At 37.6% G+C, this 13,370-nt stretch overlaps 1 protein-coding gene across 2 annotated transcripts in view; it reads right to left on the reverse strand.

Moving 5' to 3' along the window:
• Window positions 1–13,370, reverse strand: part of lingo2 (leucine rich repeat and Ig domain containing 2) — a 222,081-nt gene that overhangs the window by 90,657 nt on the left and 118,054 nt on the right. For both annotated transcript variants that reach the window (XM_085284003.1, XM_085283996.1), the window contains exon 4: window positions 1,902–1,988. The gene's annotated coding sequence lies outside the window, so the exon portion shown is untranslated. The remainder of the gene's footprint in view (window positions 1–1,901; window positions 1,989–13,370) is intronic.

Genomic DNA, 13,370 nt, shown 5'->3' on the forward strand with positions numbered 1-13,370 from the left:
ATGAACAACAAGAGGTTTGTGGGAATGACAAAGAGCTGAAATGACTGGGTGAAAATCATCTGCGGAGGTTCAAAATGTTAGCAGGTAGACAGTAACACCTCATGTCACCCCGACCTTGCAAAGACCACTTACAAGTTTTTTTTTTCATGGTTGGCCAATTCTCCTTCAAAATGAAATAAAATAATCTAAAACTAAAATTTGATTTCCTGAAGTAAAGCTCCTGTTGACACAAGCTGTTATGGCCAGATATCAAATTGGACAGAGCACATGGAAGCCAGATCAGTTAAAGGCTGAGCTAGACCTTGATGCAAACAATACTGTGCAGTGTCACTGAGACAAATGACAGAAACATGGGCAAATGCAACTGAATAAACTGTTTTATTCAGTTATTGATCTTACCAAAACTATAATGTCACTACTATAATACATTGCTTATGTGAATTTAACCCTTTAAGACCTACCATAGAACCAAGTCCACCAGAGCTTATATTATATTTTTACATGTTGTAGAGCCATTTCTGGGAGCATTTCAAGTTGATATACATCAATACAACAATTATAGCCCAAATTTTAATAATATGTATGCATTAAGTGCATAGTAATTACATAAATTGCAAAAAAGTGCAATAAACTACAAAAAATTAGAAAATCGTTGTTGTTTTTTTTAAATATATATTTCTAGTTAGAGAAATTTAAGAGGCTTATCCCTCAAAACTGTAAATACAAAAAAGTTACACAAAATACTTTCCCACCACAGGAAATTTATTTTAACTGTCTTCATAGTTTTATTTTTGAAATACACCAATTTTTATATACTGCAGGAAAAACTAAAATAAATACTATAATGCAAATTTGCAAAAAAAAACAGCATATGCATCAAAATAAACTATTTCCAGCAGTGCAATATGAGTCCTAAGCATCCCAGAAATGACACAGAAAGTCATAAAGTCAAACACAAGTGTAGGCTCATAAGGCCCTAATGGTAAAAAACTACATTTCCGCAAAATGACGTCACTTCCGGTTCCGGGCAGGTCATGGCGGACATGCGATAGTTCGTGCTGATGAACGTAGGAAGTGTTACAAACAGCTGATCGGATCGGCAAAGTGTGTTTCTGGAATATTATGTTTTTGTTGCTGCAAGTGCTTTTTATGCAGTTTTTGCAAAGCTATATGTGGAAGGAAACTGTGACTTAGGACAAGCTGATGGCATAAGATACAACAGCTCTGGTTTCAAATGCAAAACAAATTATTGCGCTAGCTTACATGGTTGCAGTGCTACCGGGATTTTAAAAAAGTTATGCAAAATGGAGCGTGCCCGCTCCGACCAGCTTTAAAGGGTTAACTTAAACTAAATATGATATGGAAAGTATGGCAAAACCATATATGATATGAACAGTGTGCATAAAATTACTAATTAATAATAACTTGATATGGTACAACTTGTAAACAAAACATATTAGTAAAATCTGCTGACAAATACAATTAATTAGCTTAACAACATGCTGGCTATCAAATAACAATGAAACCATCACACTTATGTAAGGCAGATAATCTTGTAGAACCTGAAAACTGAAACTGTTGTTATTGTTGTTGTTGTTGTTGTTGTTGTTGTTTTTTACCAGTCGAACAACTTTAATTCACAGACCGCACCACCAAATTCTTCAAATATCCCATTCAAAAGATGCACAAGTTCACATTTTTAGTGAAGAAATTAATCAAAAATGAGTTCTGAGGTGAAAAGTTTACACCAAAAATTGTTGGCTGTAGCCAGAAAAGTTGAACACACTCGTGCATATTTACATATTTTATTAACTGTGGAAAATCAAGATAGAATCGCTATGAAAGAGAAAGGTATGTTGCAGTGAAAAGTATGCAGAGCCTATTTGAGGCTAGCTGCTTACCACTTTGAGAAGCAATCATCCCCGCAGCCATGGCCTGTTCTTTTCTCTCTTCTTTTGGTGTGGTCGTCCCTTTTTTTCTTGTTTTATCTAGAAAAAAATAGCGAAATATAACCATGAATCATGGCTAAGTTTATGACCACAGTGACAATCAGCAACTAGAATGTCAACATTTCCAAAGTAAAATCCCTAAACAAACCAACAAACGTCAAATTAGATGGTGGATACATCATGCCTTGGACTTTGTTATTAAACTGTCACATAATGCAGCATGTTTTAATGAGTGGTGAAAAAAATAAAGCACAAACCGAAAGTAGGGGTTAAAAACAACAACAATCATTTAACCAGTAGTGAGAAAACTAAATATAACAACATATAAAGAACTGAATCTACATTCATTTTCAGTTTCAAGCTTTGTATCTCCTAGGAACAGCATTGCTTTCACAGTTTTTCCTAAAATTGTCTTTGCCTGTCTGTGGCATATTTATGTGATCGGTACTTCATGTACTTGGAGAGAACAGGTTGGAGATTCATCCAAATGAGGTTGTGCACATACAATTCTTGGATTTGTAACAAAAATGTTAAAGATTTAATACTTTTGAGCCAAGACAGGGTATTTTTAAACTGACATAAAAAAAAATTGTGTTGTTTTAACATGCTGAAAAATGTGAAGCCTTGATTTACTGAGTCAGACCCTGAGTCATTTCACACAGCATCCATTGTGTTTACATTCTCTAACTAGATGCAAAATAACACATAAATCAGATGTTTGATAAAAGCTGGTAACCTGCTACATGTCAGAGACATGAGATTATCTGGGATTACTGTGAGTCATCACCTACTTTCCATTTTTTTAAATTGCGTTTATACCAATGATGTGTGTGTGTGTATACATATATATATATATATATATATATATATATATATATATATATATATATATATATATATACACACACACATATATATACACACACACATATATATATATATATATATATATATATATATATATATATATATATATATATACACACACACATATATATATATATATACATATAGTTCTTAAAATGCATTTGGTTATGATGTTCAGTTTGATATGGAGTACATAAACTGGAAGTTGGGATTTGTGTCGTGCATGTGGGTACATGGATTGCTGTTCAAGTATCTGTTTCAGAATCTTTCGAATTTCCAAGTTCCTAATAAACAGCATGTGGTGCAAAATGAACACTGGCCGCTTCTCACTACTTTCCTTCTATAATGAGACCCCTTATCCAAACTACAGAAGGAAACACAAAGGATAGTGATTATGCAATAGGCGTGTCTGAGTTGCTAATGTGGTGGTGATGAGAGAGGGAGAGAGAGAGGAGGGAGCTATCTACTCCAAGTCCAAAGGCAGTGAGATTAAATAAAAGTTTTACTCAGGACACTCTTGTTAAAATCACTCTTGACACCCTGCACTATTAGTACGCCATTAAGAGTTCAAGGACAATAGCTGTCCTGTTTTTTGATCATTTATCCCTTGGATCCCCTCGTTAAGCCTGAACCCAGTTCCTCACAATGGCCACAGAATATTGATGGGTTGAAAGGATGATTTTGCTGAATTCATAATAATCCTCTTCTTGTCTGTTCTTGATAATACAGATGAGCTAGTCTTTGACATTCCAGAGTGAAAGGTTAATTGCCTGATGCTGATCTAAATCTCTCAATAAACTTAATATTTTATAGTGGGGCGATCGTGGCTCAAGAGTTGGGAGTTCGCCTTGTAATTGGAAGGTTGCCGGTTCGAGCCCCGGCTTGGACAGTCTCGGTCGTTGTGTCCTTGGGCAAGACACTTCACCCATTGCCTACTGGTGGTGGTCAGAGGGCCCGGTGGCGCCAGTGTTCGGCAGCCTCGCCTCTGTCAGTGCGCCCCAGGGTGGCTGTGGCTACAATGTAGCTGCCATCACCAGTGTTTGAATGTGTGCGTGAATGGGTGGATGACTGGATATGTAAAGCGCTTTGGGGTCCTTAAGGACTAGTAAAGCGCTATATAAATACAGGCCATTTACCATTCAAACAATACTAAAGGCTCTTCTTTTTCATTGCATCCAGAAGGCATCCTGTTCAGATACTCAAACCACCTCAGCTATCTCATGGTGACATGGCAGAACCCAGGTAGTGACCTGAGCACATCGGAGCAGTATACATCACGTGATAGAGCGGCTGTTGTGTGCTAGACCTGTCGGCAGTCTGGAGTTCACACTGAAAGCATGTGGAGCCACGCTACACGCTGCCAAACCAGGTGTTATGCAAAGGTAGGTATCCGGACAAAATTTGTTCCCCCTGCGTCGCGAGCATTCGCTGGGCCCGGAGTGCAGATCAAATCAAGTGCTTTGCACTGACGCTCAGCTTTCTCTTCACCACAACCGACCAGCACACCGTCCACATCACTACAGATGCTGCACAAATCCACAATTCAATCTATTCTTGTTGATTGACAAATTTTAAGATCCTCCACCTGGGGCAGCTACTTGTCCTTGATCCAGAGTGCACACACCATTCTTTTTTTTTGGGTGAGAACCATGGCCTCAGATTTGGTAGGGCTAATTCTCATCCAACCCACTTCATATTCAGCTGCAAACGGCCTCAGTGCAAGTCACTGCCTGATGAAACAAGGAGAACTACATCATCTGCGAAAGATCCTGAGTCCACCACACCTGACATGCTCCACCTTCCACCTCATGACTGAGCCTAGAAATTCTGTCTTTAAGAATTGTGATTAAAATTGTTAAGACCCATGACAGAGACCAACACCCACCAGGAATGACAGCAATGGAGCTTTTCTTCTTTACAATGACTGGCAGAGGTACCCTAACTACCTCAGCACTGTGTGATAGGGCCAATGGGAAACATTAATTGAATAAATAGTTCACTATTAAAACTATACAGGTGGAATTGGGTGCGTTTTACTGGAGCCCCTGGGGACCCCATGACATTTGCATTATTAAAAACCACTAATCAAAGCAGAAATCTAACATAATGATGTCATATCATTAAGAACACATTGACAGTAATTAAAATAAATAAAGGGGAAAAATGATTTATATATTTAAAAAAACACACACAAAACAACTAACAAACATTGTAAGCTGTGGCTTGGGTCTACACATACCCTAGTCATTAGGATGAGGGTTAAATACCCTTCGACAATAGCTTCAGAGAAAAAAAACCTTTTTTATACACAGTTCTGTTTTGCTCTTTTGTTCTGAACTTAATATCCTTAAAGATACTTGAGGAACAGGTACAGACAGAACTCTGAAAATCACTTTATATTCATCAAGTCAAGATTTGAATTACTTAAATAATGATATTTATCTTTTGGGACTCAATAGCCTTTTCAACACACACACACATACCTATGTGTGTGTGTCAATATGGATGAGGCTGTGTACAGGTCAAATGCCGATTGGTTGAATAGTGGGCTGGGAAAGGAAAGGGAATGAAATTAAGCTACTACTACTAGAAGGAAACATGCAAAAAAAAAAAAAAAATCAAAGATAAATCAGGAAAAGCACACGCTGTGGCTGCAGCAGAGACTTTTCATGGTTATTAATACCCGGTTTCACTCTAGCTTTATGTCATAAGTTGTCTGTGTAGGCTCTCAGTCATCCAGGTCATAGCAGTCTTATCATGGTGGAGAGTCCCAGGTATTGAAACCCTAATGGTGGTTGTCCCAAGACAGCCGTTGATCCATTATTACATGTGCCTTATGACATGGGCCAAGGTGAAACAAGGTGCGAGTGGTTTCAGGTAAAACCATTGTGAGACTTTGACTCACCCTATCATGTGACCTATTGAGGTCACCTGAAGTAAGATGCGAGTGGATGTTGAGGCACCAGGAAAGGGATCTCAAGATTGTCATAAGTTTGGTCTTCTCCATGAATCTCCAAAGGACCAAAAACAACACAAGCCCTCGTCTGTGACAGTGCCTCTTCATGAGAGTACAGAGAAACAACATGAAGGCAATTGCCTGCAAAACTGTGTGTAGGCTCTGCATAGGGCCAGTGCACAACTACGCAGGCCCATTATCCATTCTATTGTGTTTTTTTTGCTATAGGCCAGTATATTCATTTTGCCTATAACAAACAAAATCATTTAAATTCAGAATCACACTTTGAGTATATCATTGTACATTAGTGGATTTAATAACTTTCCATTGACAATGTGTCATCCACAGACCCTGTGACAGTTGTCAGCAATTCCCTTGAAACAAACTTGGCTTTGATTCACAAGGATGCATTAACACGCCATTTGCCACCTGGAATCAAGATGCACACTGATCATGCCATTAGCTTCTCTCTTTAATTATGAGACCATAAAATGTCTTAATATGCAAGAGCACCTGGATGCTGCTATAGACATCAGAACTTCATCAGCATTTGTTCCTAACTACCATGCCCAGGTCTAGATAATTGGTGTTTTATTTTGTATATGGGAAATGGTAAGGGACAGATTGGAGAATGAGATGTTTGTTTGCCTTCCCATTTTACTGATAAATGACAACCTCAAATGTATTTATCAGCAAGTGGATTATTTTTAAGAGCAAGAACTAGCTCATGGTGGGAATGGAATAGCATGCACACTATGATTTAATAAATCAGAAATAACCTTCAAAGAGAGCACTTCTGTAAAAATAATTTTAAGATTATGGTCTTTAATGTAAGGCTTTAATTTCTGAGAACGGACACCCTCCACCCACCATTAAGGTAATGTCCAAAATCAACTGGAAAGCCACTGTTGCTAAACTCACTTCTGAGTCTTTAATTTATCTAATCGATTATTGTTGTGTTAGACAATGCAAGGCTAAAGTTAACACAAAAAATAAAAAAAAACACAAAAACAGAAATCTAGATGTAGAGAAGATATGCTGTTGCTTCTGTGTAATATAATGCCCAAATATATTGTTTTGTATACACTGTCACTTTCTATAGCACTAACAGCTGGGACCCAATTCAAGGTATCTGCAACATAGCTATCAAAATAAAATCTGATTGTGATTTCGATGACTTGCCCATTATTATACAATGTTTTATTTTACTGTTTAGTTGACAAGTGTAACGCATGTCAAAGTAACTCATCTTTCCAATCCAAAGGGCTTTACTTTCAACTAATGATATACAGTTAATAAAGCAGAACCAATTACTTTGCACAGCTGGGCATCTTTTATATGTTCTTTTCAATCTAGGCCATTTGATTGCTTGTAAATACACGGTTGATTTATATTTCTTTACAGTGCAAAACGCAGTGGGCCCAGTGACAAGAAAGCAATTAATCACATTATTATGCCAATTAAGAAGTTGGTCTGCTCCACTGAAGGTAGAAAAAAACAATGAGGGAACTGAAGATGTGAGTGGAAGGCACTACAAGAAGTTAATGCAAGCCATTAAATTGCACCCATCACCCCAGTCCTCTACATGGACATGGTTTAACCTATTACCATTGTTTAACATGAATATCATTACAATGCATCTGAACTTACCCTTTTTAATTTTTCATATTTATTTCCTATCTTATTCATAGCCTTTTCCTTTTTTGTTTTCTTTAGGTCACAAGCAGTTGTCCAAGCATTTCACTACATATCGTACTGTGTATGACTGTGTACGTGACAAATAAAATTTGAATTTGAACGCTTAATTAATTGTTAAACAACTTTGTTAATGATCTTTTTTCTCATTGGATGATAAAGACATTTGTGTACGACCAAATGTAAACACCGAATATTTATCTTCAGATTGGGAAGATAAGCAATAAAGGAATATATTCCTTTATAGATGATGCCAAATACAAAACATTGTCTGAACAGTTCTGCTGTGACAAGTTTGGTAAAATCAAGCACAGACATGAGTTTTCATAACACCTCTGACTTTTGCAGAAGATACTTTGATTATAATGGTCTATAACTATAGCTTTGTTCATATGCCGGCAGACCAGAGTTGTGTCAAAAATATAATGCCGCAAAAACTAACAAAGAAAATCTGAAACCAGTAAAGACTCATTGAATAATAATAATAATGATGATAATTCTGTTACAAATATGGTAAATGGCCTGCATTTGTATAGCGCTTTTACTCAGTCCCTAAGGACCCCAAAGCGCTTCACACTACATTCAGTCATTCACACATTCACACACTGGTAATGGCAAGCTACATTGTAGCCACAGCTGCCCTGGGGCGCACTGACAAAGGTGAGGCTGCCGGACACTGGCGCCACTGGGCCCTCTGACCACCACTAGTAGGCAAACATGGGGTTAGTATCTTGCCCAAGGATTTGGCATGCATGGATCGAACCACCGACCTTTTGATTAGTGGCTGACCTGCTCTGCCACCTGAGCTACAGCCACCCCTATATCTATAACTGAGCCGTGAGTGCTTCCTCTTGTTAAAAAGAATATATGTTTAACAAAGAAACACTTTTTCACATGTATTTTTCAAGCCTAGACTGAAATTTCCTGTGGTTGCTTGCTTGATGTTGATGCAGCCTAAATGTTGTGCTGTTATTCATATTCAATTTATGATAAACATTAGGCATGGCTTCTACATGATTATAAGTGATTTGATTTGCGCTATTATTTTCTCTGAATCTTTCTATATTAACTTGAAATCTGTATATTTGCATTGGTAAGGCTAATGTTCAAGGTATAACAAGTCTCTACAGTAGATTATGCATTTTACAGAAATCTTGTATGAAAGCACATTAGGCAGAGACTGTTTTAATTGTAAAATACATATTATTTCATGTGATATCACGATATCACCTCCTGTTTATCTAAGGGCAATGAATATTATTATTTAAGTTATACCACAGGATCTCATTACTAAAGACATGCTTGCTGTATTAATGGTGGCATATTGTAGTGACTCTGTTGCTGAGGATCAGGAAGGAATAGTACTTTTTGTCAGGGATTAGCTCTCAGCAATATTGTAATTCTTGCTCAGAATAATTAAGTGCTTCCTCGCAGAGACCTACAGTTTAATATACTGTGCATTATATAATATATAACATAATACATACACATTGGTTAATAAAAGATCTGTTCCTGTAAGTGTCTCTGACTGAACTGACGGTAACTATAATATCAATAGCTCTTCCTTCCTCCCATTCCTACTGGTAGTGCTGAGGCCCAAATGATGATCTTTATGAGAGACTTTACCTAATGAATACAGTACTGCAGCCATAATTTCCCTCCTTTGCCTCACCCTTTATATTAGATTATGGCTCTTTATAAACGTCATCTTTATAAACTTTGCATACTAGAAATGTATTTTGTAATTTTTCATCATCTTTCAATGTTGCTCACATTTAAAACATTTTGCTGTGCCTCCACCTCTGCTAGAGCCCTAACAATCACATTGCAACAGACCTGCTTTGATTTTTCAAACTGTCTGTTGGTTGTTGCAATAATATTTCATATTATCAAGGGTTGGGCTACTCAATTGGTTCCATTGGTTAAACCTTGTCAAATCTTTGATGAGTAGTTTCAGGAATTAGGGGTATTGTTTTTCTTTTTACCAGCCAACACAAGCAGTACTTAAAGAAGTTACAAATCTAAACTGTAACTTTAATTTGTCCAAACACAATTCACTCTGCTCACAAATGAGATAAACATGTGTTTTATCTCTTTAATAAGTATTGATGTGGATATTCAACAGAGTAAAAAATAGAAGAGATACATTTGTGCTGAGGAAAAATAACTTTTGTGCTTTGATGTACAGCAGATGGCTGGAAGCCACACTGATAAACAAATAAGTCTATGCAATGTTTAGACATTATCAAATTGTCTTACATAACTAAAAACTTAAGCTAATTGTCCTTTTACATTTTGTGCCGTATCTCAATAAGATTTCCATTTTCTGAAGTACCCTGAAGTTTGTGCTTTTTGTACATACTGTGCATACACATATTTACAGACAAGCCATTTTGTGTCTGTGCATTCATTTTGACAAAAGGCTCCTTACAGGCCTTTGCATCAAGCGAAGCCATTTTGATTGGCCCTGACTCGAGGGGTGTCTGTGCGACTCCTGAGAGAAAGATAAAGAGCAGAGAGGCTATGTTTGTGGTAAAGCAAACTACACCGCCACATGCTCCCTATCCATTCCTCTTAGCTGGCTCAGTGGCCCATGCCTCGCCCTAATGAGATGCGGCAACACACACAGACACATGTAGCATGTCTACTCTAATTACACTAGAAAGCTCTGCTGTTTCCTTCACCCCCTGGTGCCATCATGAAATTGACTCTGAAGGTTTTTTTCCTATCTGTATTCTATTTTTAAGGAACAAAATTCAATCATGTACAGTGCAGAGCACATGTTTTGACATTTTGTGCAAAAGACTATAATTGTACTTAACAAAAAGCGTATTGTGAGAGTGTGATACTTTGATATGTAAAAGTTTAGTTTCGGTTTAGTCTTTTTCACTTGAATGTTACTCTGGCAGCTTATGATAGATTGTAAATAATGGCTTGGGTGGATGGTGTAATGTATAACAGGTATAGCAATCCTCAGATAGGCTGTGGCATTTGAACAATGCTCAATTTGCACTAAGGAGCCCAAAGCGCACCACCACCACCACCACCAGCAGGAGCCTGAAACTTCCGTGTTGTTTACACCAAATTCTGACTCTACAATCTGAATTTTGCACTGCGAGACACATTATATCAGTCAACGTCCTCTTTTGTCCAATTTTGCTTCAGCTTCAGCAGTCTGGCTATTCTCCTCTAACTTTTGGTCTCAGCAAGGCATCTTTATTCAGAACTGGTACTCACTGGATATTTTCTGTTTCAGACCATTCCCTTTAGGCCTTAGAGATGGCTGTGTTGGAAAATCCCAGTAGATCAACAGGTTCTGAAATACTAGCCTGCCTGGCACCAACAAGCATGTCATTTCCACTGTCACTTAAATCACCTTTCTTCCACATTCTAATGCTCAGTTTGAACTTCATAAGTCATTTTGACTATGTCCAAATGTGCATTGCAGTAACCTTTTATTATCTGAATGTATTTATTATGCATTCATTTTATTTTCCCTTACTTTGAGCATTTCAGTATCTCCAGGTGTACAGGCTCGTGTATAAGTATGTAAGAGAGTCAAGCTTGTGCTACATGGTATGTGCTGGTTTAGATTAGTTCAGTGTTGACTTTATTGTTGATAAAATAACAAATGCATAAAACAAATTGGAACTTCTCTGCAAAATGTAGTTCTTAATAAATTAATATACAAAATTGTAATTAGATCTGGAATTTTAAATTCTATTTCATTATTCTTTCTTTGTTATGAATACATTAGCATTTCTTTCAATGAAAGCAAAATGCTTTTACAAAACAAAGTAATTAGACTGGATCTGACTGAACTTTGTGCAAGCAGTTTTCTACTCAGTTTCAGTTCCAAAAATAATTAATTGTTAATGCTGTGACTCTACTCTTGCATTATTTTATTTTGATCCTAGCACAGCATTTGTGGCATTTAGCTGCCTCATTATTAAAATGACAAGTTTAAAAGTGTCATGGTCCTGGGCCATGTGGGCCCAGTATTCTTAGTTTCTTATATTTTTGTATTTCGTTCCTTATTTAGGCCATGTTTCCTAAGTTGTCCTGTTGTGTTGTTCCTTATTTGACTTCCCCTTGTGACTTTTATCCCCTGTGTGCCCCTCTATGTATCTGTGAGCCCTCATCTCCCCTCCTTGTTTCATTCCATGTTTCCCCAGCCCACTATGCCCGTGCTCTCTCTCTCCTCCTGTTTGCACCTGTGTACTTCCTGTTTTACTTTGACAGTCTCCCGTCAGTGTTGTTTACTCCTGCCATGTCTTGTTATGTTTATCTGTGTCAGCTGTGTTCCCATGTGTGGCCACTTCCCCTGATCATCCCTCTTGTGTATTTAGTCTCTGTGTTTCATGTAGTCTGTGTCGCGTCGTCTGTGTTACCACCCCCTGTGTTCCGGATCTCCAGCCATAGCTTTTCCTTAGTTTATGTCCAGTTTAGGTTTCTGTTTGAACTATTACTCTTATGCTGCCCTCACTCTGTTTTGTTCCTTTCATCAGCCAGAATAAAAGGCTCGCTTTTGTTTTACTCCACTCCTGCATCCTCGCTTGTGTTCGCTCCTGGGTCCACCACACACATTTCCGCACGGTCTGCCTCCGCAGACCATGACAAAAAGTTAAGAATGATATCGATGAGGAATAAAAAAACACGTGCAACATTAGTGAAACACAATTATGATTATCATTTGATAAAGATTAAGCTGTTAAAAAGTAGCATTGCGTATCCAAAAAGGTTGTGTGTCACGCCTTACAGTCCCTTGTACATAATGTGATACTTAATTTGCTGCAAAATTTAGTTCAGTGTCTTACTGTTGTTTTTGCTCAAATCCTAGTAGGTTCACTTTCTGTAGTCCCTACGAAACTTTCTCTAATAGAAGGGTTTATGAAACTTAAGGCAAGGAAAGTAGGTTAATTTTCATACTAAATTAAATGCATAAATGTGAGGGATGACTAACTGCAGAGCAAGATTTACAGTTATGTTCAATTAAATTTGATTAAAAAATTGGCACTTCTAACAAAGTAACATTTTGATGGGAAGACAAGAAGAGCGCTGAGTTGCAGAACAATAGCGTCCTGTTTCATTTTATGAGTACTTCAAATCCTGCTGTAAATAGACTGACAGGTAAACAGGAGGCAAGGCACCTCCACTCCCCTTGGGAAAGCTCTGGTACGTTTGTTCCACCTTCGAGCTACTGTAAACTATTCTTACAATCTTTGTCTGCGGAGAAACTGTCATCTTGTGGGTTTCCTTTTCTCTTAAATTGCCACTGTTGTGAAATAAAGCAGATCTTTGCACTATCTGTTCCTTTACTACTCTCTAACGTAGATATTGGTGATTAAATGATGTAAGGCAGGAATTAGACTGGGATAAATATGGACTTTTATGAGGAACCAATCATCATTTGACACTTGCAACTGACAGTTTGGCAGGAGCAGCCATAGGCCTCTCACTGCCTCCCTCTGAGCTATCCATAGTAGTGACTAAGAAATATAGACAGCAGCAAATTGAGATTCATCGGGCACACCAGCCTTGCTCACTGAAATCTATATTCAATTTTAGAGCATCTGTAATGGCAGTGGCAGGGTACGGCATGCTGGGATCGAGAATCACAAGTGTTCTGAAAATGTATGTAGTGGAAAAAAGCTCTCTGTCTTTCTTTCTGTGTATCTGTCTGTCACTAAGTTGCTTTTTTCTTCTTCCTCTGTATCTGAAGGTATATTAATGTAAAATAATGATTTGGTCATATGGGAATTTTCTTTCTCCCTTTTTTTCAGATTGAATTAAGTTTCTGTTAACACGTTCATTATAGCCAGATATTTCCAGCTATGACAGCATGTGTAAAATAATTGTGCAGTTATTGTCATTTTCAGTTTGAATGGATCAGGAACTGTTTC

The sequence above is a fragment of the Mchenga conophoros genome, linkage group LG2 (genome assembly GCF_057382185.1).
Source record: "Mchenga conophoros isolate Kocher_MC1m ecotype Shallow Benthic linkage group LG2, M_conophoros_male_GT1.1, whole genome shotgun sequence".
NCBI lineage: Eukaryota > Metazoa > Chordata > Actinopteri > Cichliformes > Cichlidae > Mchenga > Mchenga conophoros.